General features: G+C 34.0%; 1 protein-coding gene across 2 annotated transcripts in view; it reads left to right on the forward strand.

Moving 5' to 3' along the window:
- LOC123549461 (heat shock 70 kDa protein 12A-like) overlaps positions 1-4,820 on the forward strand; it is a 61,995-nt gene extending 57,175 nt beyond the window's left edge. For both annotated transcript variants that reach the window (XM_045337579.2, XM_045337578.2), the window contains one exon: positions 200-4,820. The gene's annotated coding sequence lies outside the window, so the exon portion shown is untranslated. The remainder of the gene's footprint in view (positions 1-199) is intronic.
- The last annotated feature ends 2,241 nt before the right edge of the window (positions 4,821-7,061 follow it).

Below are 7,061 nucleotides of genomic sequence, written 5' to 3' on the forward strand. Positions count from 1 at the left end.
GCCTCCTTCGGGGTGTTAAATAAATATTTCATGTTCATCAAAGGAGAGAGAGTCGCTGTGTAACCTATGATTGTGTCTGTGTGTTGATAAACCCAACAACAACATAAAAAACGTTATCTTGTGTATATATTGCATGTTATCAAATTTTTTAGTTATCAGTAATAAGCTTTAACTTGTGTCACTTAAATGTTTGCTTTAGGCTGTGCAATGGGGTACATTATATACCTGAAATCGCCAGACGATTGTTGAAGCCAAACGAGGAACGTAGCACGGTAGCATCTCTGAGACAAGTAAAAACAAACCTACAAGGCCTGAAGTTAAAACGACAGGGCGATTTTTCACAGGCAGAGAAACGACTAGACGGCATCGTGACTGAAGTCAAAAACATGAAGACACGCATTATACAAAGAACTGAAACACTAGAGAAGGCGTCTATTTACAAAGCTCAACAACTGCACAAAAGCATTGCAGTTAGTATCAGTAGTGATATAAAGTCCCTTGAAAATATGCTGGAAGGAATCGACAAAGAATTGAGCAGAATGGAAAAACGCAAAAGTCATGACGAAGCACAATTGTTTGTGCAAATAAAGCAGGCCGAACAAAAGTGTTCGAAAGGTAATGAATGCATGAAAAGCATTCAGGCTAGAAATGATAAGCAATTAAATTTTCACATTGATAAGGAGATTGAGTCAACCTTGGCCATTAAATTTGACTTTTGGATGTAAAGGTATCCATTCGCATTATCAGTTTGTACACCACCTGTTTGTATAATTCAGTTACAGATCAACTGGTATGTTCGGTCACGCCCCCTTCCCTCCCAAACAAGGTATAAATATTTTTGATTTTACACTTTCAACAAACTGTGCTCTTGGTAATGCTTTTGCCAGTTTTTATCCGAACAAAGAGGTGATGCTTTCTAGAAGGGTTTTCGTGTACATATACATGTACCTAAACTGTCCACTGCATAATTCAAACAAGGCATCATATCAAATTTTCAGATATGTCTTTTAATGTTACTCCATTCCATTGGACGGAGGGAGAAGGGTTTATTATTTCACTCACTGTCTATCGGTCAAATACGTCGACCGATCGGTTGTTAGACGGGTGTGTTTCCGATAATTAACTAGAAAATATTTTTGAACACAGTAGTCAAACTTCATAAAATGATTGCCCGTGGACGGTATATGACCCATATCTGTTTTTGGGATCAGGTAGTCTAACGGGAGGGTCACAGTAACATAGAGAATGTTTCCGCTGACCAACTTTGTATATTTTCGTGAAGACATGAAGTCGTTAGACACCTTAACCCCTGTACCACCGGCCCCATTTGGTTTCCGATTAAGAATGGAAACATGGAAACATATCTTTAAATGTTTTATTTTTATTTTCGCAAAATACGCAATGAAAGGCTATTCATTTAGTGTTGTCGTGTTGCTTCAAGAAGAATATATTTTCAAACAAACCAATAGCAAATAGAACGTCTCTCGTACTTTTTTATCATGTTAGTTCAGTCGTCACTAAATAACTACAGCCGACTTCTGAGCGTTTTCAATGTTTTTAACTGAAAAATCATCATTATTTAAAAACTCCGTCATTTCCTATATTGTTTTCATATTTATTCAGACAACAATTTATATATCATCTGTTATTATGAGTGCTTTTTGTATCATTTGAAAAGGTTGTATCTACTGAACAAGAACTAGTAAATTAGACGATTATAACACTACGCACGAATCACTACAGTCGTGTTTTTGACATAGAAATGATAAATATAACACCGTAATAACTGGATTTCGGTTGAAGTATCTTTGAAAACTATAATGTAAAAAAAAATAAAAATTCTATAACTTTATTATCAATTCTATAACATATTTTAAGATACTGCTGTAAATAGATGCACTGTTTCCTCATGTATGTGTGCTTTTGAATATACTGTGCGTGATAGTTTATGCTACACACATATATCATGAGTTTTGTTTGTCCTCAAAGACCATCTGATCTAAAGCAATATTGAAGATGAAACTATCATTTTTTTCTTAATTTTGAGTATTGCAATTCATTTTTTCGTGTTTTAAGTGTGTAGGCTTTTGGGTTAGAGTACTTTATTAGGACGAAATGTATTTGACCTGTAATATTAAATGTTAAGTGGCACTCACAGTGTCTTATTTGTTTATATGCGAGTTGGCACCGTTTGAAATTTTATGTAACGGTCCTTAGTCATGCGTCCAGGCGGTCAGTTTTCTTGCATATTTTTTGTCATACGTTTCCTTTCTTTCTAAAATTAACTAAAATATCTCAGACCTTATTGACTTTTATCAAAAGGGAAACCGTTCGTGCCATGCTTTGACCTGCTGAGTGATGATTTCGACGTTTTACCCTTACTAGAAGAATGCTAAACTATACTTTAACTATTTGTAGATACAACACGCCAAGTATGATTAAAACTTTATATCCAACACCTTTTTCCAAGAATAGAATGTCCATAAAACATAGTCACTTTCAAATGATTGGATTGAAAGGATTGCAATCCCAAACTTGCTTTACTAATCAAGTAGTACAAAGATACTACGAAAATCACTATTCAAGAATAAAATAATTATTGTGTATGCAAAACAAGGAATTTGGTATTAAAGCCATGTAATGTACAGTTAACCAATAAGCGACGTTGCAGTGTAGATAATACAAATAAAAAATGTGAAACAATTTTGTCCTATTTGTACAATACGGGATTGATGTTATTGGGCAGTGAGTTGTTACAATTCAATATGAAGCGATATAAACGACATGATTGTATACTTAAAGTTTCCGGTCACCATATAAGCAAGTTCTATGTAATAGTTCTATCAAAATGTACCCTATTTTGATGAAAATATGAATTACATGACATAAATAAAGTGTGATATTTTTGCAATGCACTTTGATGAACAAATATCAAAACCTTCCATGCAATTATCAAAGAATTGCTACATATTTACGTACACTTGTGTATTACAAACCGTTTTCCTTTTCCTTTAAGCTATGATTTGTCTTTGATTATTGCACTGTTTATACTGTACAAATTTGTGATCATATTACGTTTAAATTACCTTTTACATGGTATTCTGCATATATTGTTGAATATATTTTGTTATCAAATAGATATTTTATATATTCTTTAAAGGAAATGGTGGACAATAATATGATGAGAAAGTGTCTTTCAAATTATGTATTACTTTTAATTTCAATAGAATCAATGTTTTTCGTTTCTATATGGCTTTAATTTTATGAAATTGATTTTGACTGCGATTTCTAGTAGCATAATTGCTGGCCCTTATTTCCTTTATGCGTATTAGGCCTGATTTCAGTTGATATTAACGAAATTTTAAATGGCGCCATGTATTTTTTAATTACCTGAACTGATACATAAATAGGCTGCTGATAAATACATTTTATTGTTGCTTGTTATTTTCATAAGTGCCTCATATCAATATTTTCGAAAGTGTCCGTATTTTGATATTTTTCTGAAACCTAGTTTTTGTAGCAAAAGATGCAAATAGAACACTGAATTCACAAAATACGAAGATTACGCAATTTTATATGTATGTTTTCAACAAATATTGTGTTTTTCTATAAATATGTGTGTTTGAAAAAATAGCTTAAAATGAGACATATTGTTCATTTTTGTTATCATTTATATAAACATAGGTTATAGTATATAGGACATTTGAAAATGTAATTTCAATGTAAATGGAAATGATTGTCCAACATCCAGAGCATTTTTTCTAATTGATGAGTTATGTCTCCCACCACACAGTGGTGTGGGAGACATATTGATTTACTCCAGTTTGTGTGTGTGTGTGTGTCTGTCTGTCTGTGTGTGTGTCTGTCACAAAGCTTGTCCGCACTCTAAGTCGAACATTTCTCATCGGATCTTCGGCAAACTTGAACAAAATGTGTTTGACCATAAAACCTCGGCCAAGTTCGATAACTAGCCAAATCCGCTTAGGCAGTTTTGAATTATGGCCCTTGAATTACTGATTGGATCCGTTCGTCTAGACCATCCAGAAAAACTAGTCATTTTTCATTGGACAGCACTGTCACAAAGCATGTCCGCACTCTTAGTCGAACATTTCTCATCGGATCTTCACCAAACTTGAACAAAAAGTGTGTTGACCATAAGACCTCGGCGCATTTTGATAACTAGCCAAATACGCTCAGGCAGTTTTGAATTATGGCCCTTGAATTACTGACTGGATCCATTCGTCTAGACCATCCAGAGAAACTAGTCATTTTTCATTGGGCATCACTGCCACAAAGCTTGCCCGCACTCTAAGTCGAACATTTCTCATCGGATCTGCACCAAACTTGAACAAAATGTGTTTGACCATAAGACCTCGGCCAGTTTCGATAACTAGCCAAATCCACCTAGGCAGTTTTGAATTATGGCCCTTGAATTACTGATTTGATCCATTCGTCTAGACCTTCCAGAGAAACTAGTCATTTTTTCATTGGGCAGTTGTGGGAGACATGCGCTTTTCTCAAAAGCATCTCTAGTTTTACACAATAAAGTTTGCACCCGCTTGAATGAAAGAACTGGGTCTTATACCTACAGAAGATATTTTAGATAAGGTCAATATTTGTGTAATATGATACACGAATTTCACAAAAAAAGGTTGTCAAGCATTCTGCTTATACGATTATTATGAACATATATTATATTTATCTATGCAAGCTTAATCTTTACGACGTATGATTTCTCCTTTTTATCATTTAGGGTGTTTTTATATGTGTGTTTGTTCATAGCTAGTTATATTTAGAATAAAGGTAGTTATATACAGCAATAGCTCTTATTTTGATATAGACACAAGTATGAGATTTCCTGTTACCCACAAATTATACCGATCTCAGAATGACGTGTAAACTTAAGCTATATGCTACCACTACAGGCTAACTGTCATCTGGCGACGGACTTCTTTTATATCCCTAAAAAGGTATTTAACTTTAACAAATTGAAATATGGATTTTTACCAGATATCAGTTTTACACTTTTCACGCGTCAACTATTCATAATCATATCCATGTACAATTTAGCATATCGTGTCTGACTCTAAGTCCGAATACTCAACTGCACCTGCCATACAGCTTCCTTAGCAGTCTAGAAGTAAATCTAGAATTAAATATGTTTTCCATCCCGCATGATAGCCCATTTTTCACCGTTTACAGGAACCGTTTACAAGCATCGGTATCGGCTAAGTTGTAGTGCTATACTAACTTACTTTTAAATCGAAGTTCAATGCCTTTAAAACTTAATGTAGTAGTAGTTACGATCAAAATTCGTAAAGTATACATTCCTATATACTTCTTAACTATAATGTTCGATACTTACTAAGCGACCTGTAAACTTAAAAAAAATCTAAATGCCTTTAGTCAATGCAGAAGCTTTTAGAACAGTAAGCGTTACTTTCAATTTTAAAAAGATTGAAAAGTGATAAAATGATTTTTCAATGAATATTAGGCTATATTGCTGATATTTTGTACATATTGTTGTAATATTCAATAATGATTTAGAAAAAAAGGTTAAGAACTGATATAAAAAACTTATTCTAGTTATATATCACGATATTTCACACGGTGTACGATGTTTATCGTACAGACAAATATTAAATCGCTGCAATATTTTCAGCATATATTCCAGAAACGTAGAAATGAAACATCCATTTTTCGGTACTTATTGCACGACCTCAATGTCAAATGTGCAAAGGTTTAACGTCTTTCAACAATTATTTTAGTCATATAAAAACGGTGTCTACTTGTAGGAATGAGCACAATGTCTAACTTTAAAGTGCTGCCTCAACAGAGTATCATGCCGTAGACACGTGACATTATACTCCACCCAGTCACATTATCCTTACACCGGGCTGACTTTTTAGCACTACCCTCTTAATGCTGAGCACCAAGCGAGGAAGCTACTAGTACATTTTTACGCCTTTGGTATGACGTGGCCAAGGATCGAACTCGCGACCTCCCACACTCCAAGCGTGCGCTCTACCACTAGGCTAACGATGCAGTCTGTTGTCGTGCTGATGTCCCAAGAGGTTTCGAATCCTATATCACAGCCTGTCGGGTTCTCCACTTTTCCGAAGTTACTGTTGTTTTAATGGTCTTGTGAAGTAACTGAAGCTTTGACAACAATTTGAGAAAACGCCTATATTTGGAGGTGAATAAGTGAATGATGATTTTGATAAAAAAAATATGAAAGTTTGTCAGTTCTGAACAAAAGGTCGCTCAAGAGACTGTAATCCACTTTAACGTTCATTAGTTCTCGCGAGCAAATAAAAAATATAGTCCCTAAATCGTGAAAAGTGTTAACAGGCTTTGTTCATGATTTGACCTAGTGGTCTATTTCTTTACCCAAGATAGCACAGTATCAAATTTATACAAGATTTATTGAAGCAAACATTCTAAACAAGTTCCATTAACATTGGACCAAAAAGGCATAAGCTTGAGACATATAGAGTGTTAACAGTAAAATGGCAGATGCTGACTCATCCAGCTATACAAACAACTTACAGCTTGGTTATCAAACATGAAGTACTTCTACTTAATGAAAGCGTGAGCATGAAGTTCAACTATTTCAATGTCTTATGTTATAATCTTCGATGTTCTTGAGAATTCGCACACAAGACTAATTAATATTAATTATTCATTACCAAAATCTGTAGTCTTCATTGCTGAAACTTTGCAGATATTTTATGTAAATTAGGCCCTTGTACATGTACATGCAAAACATTACGAAAAGATGCAACTCTTTTATAAAGCTTTAACATTTTAAAGTCTAAGTCTTAGCATTTTAATGTCAAAGTCTTAGAACTTTGATAAACATGAGCCAAGCTCTTTCCAATTCCTATAGACAATACGATACGATTTCTTGTCAACATGTTTGTAGTACTTAAACAACTGTAACAGGTCTATATAATTGCATGTTTGACATTATAAAACACACAGATATTATATAAATTACCAATACCTTGTTTAAGAACCATTCAGCATATAGATCTGTGTTCAGATTATACAGTTTCCAT

This window comes from Mercenaria mercenaria, unplaced genomic scaffold, assembly GCF_021730395.1.
Source record: "Mercenaria mercenaria strain notata unplaced genomic scaffold, MADL_Memer_1 contig_4337, whole genome shotgun sequence".
In the NCBI taxonomy this organism is placed as follows: domain Eukaryota; kingdom Metazoa; phylum Mollusca; class Bivalvia; order Venerida; family Veneridae; genus Mercenaria; species Mercenaria mercenaria.